Genomic DNA, 1,001 nt, shown 5'->3' with positions numbered 1-1,001 from the left:
AACCAATTAACCAATAATCACTAATACTATAAAATTAATTATTATCTCATTAGAATTTTAAGTGAAAATGTCTCCTGATGAATCCCATTACAGTAATGTTTTCAAGACTAAACCACCTTACGATACTCATCACCATGGTGCTCATGGTCCACAGAGTATTGAAAAGTATAATAATTCTGCGTTCAACAACATTCATTTAATTGTTGCGACTCTTCTCTCTATTCCCCTAGTCTCCTAGAATATCTTCAAATTTTGATATATACGTAAATTTCGTTTAAATCTTGATTATCTAACATTTCTGTTGTTTGTTTTTTAATAATAGATCTCCTATTTTTTCACTTATTGATTTTAGTTTACACACTTAGTTAGTTCTCTAGTCGAACCTAACACAAAAAATTTTTTTACTATTCTAGCTTTTCGAATTTTAAAATTAAAAATATAAAAAATTAATTTAAATTGACTTATATTATAGTTGGCTTTTTAAATTTTTGAACTAAAAAGCAAAATGGGTAGATCAGATTTCAGTCTATTCATATATTTCTAGAACTAGAATATAGCAATTATATCCATTTTTGTAATTCTTATATATTCCGGTAAAATCATTTTCATATCCCATCTATTTTAGGAAAAATACATATAACGACTTGTCCTCCTTTCAACCAATAAAAACAAAATGGTTTTATAATTTGAATGAAACAAGCACTATCTATCCGGCAGCTATAGTGATGAATTGATGGGTATATCATTTATATCACTAATCATACCATAGTCATATAGATATGCATGCTCACCAGTTTTTCTTTATAGTCCCATCATCAACAAAATTATTCCACAATCATGGTAACTAACTACAATGTAGATCATGATAAAATCAAAACCACTAACTCCAAATAAAAGTAAAAGAAAAATTAATGATATCATATATAATTCAATTCAAAATTGTTAGAGAAAGTTTAAAGAATAAGTACTTTTATTAAAATTTGGCCAAGACCTAACCAGCT

General features: G+C 26.8%; 1 protein-coding gene across 1 annotated transcript in view; it reads right to left on the bottom strand.

Annotated features, from left to right (window-relative positions):
• LOC107606779 overlaps positions 1-1,001 on the bottom strand; it is a 7,908-nt gene that overhangs the window by 5,576 nt on the left and 1,331 nt on the right. The gene's annotated exons all lie outside the window — the stretch shown is intronic.

This window comes from Arachis ipaensis, chromosome B07 (assembly GCF_000816755.2).
Source record: "Arachis ipaensis cultivar K30076 chromosome B07, Araip1.1, whole genome shotgun sequence".
In the NCBI taxonomy this organism is placed as follows: Eukaryota; Viridiplantae; Streptophyta; class Magnoliopsida; order Fabales; family Fabaceae; genus Arachis; species Arachis ipaensis.
The sequence above is the reverse complement of the archived record's forward strand: the minus strand, read 5'-3'. Positions and strand labels throughout refer to the sequence as shown.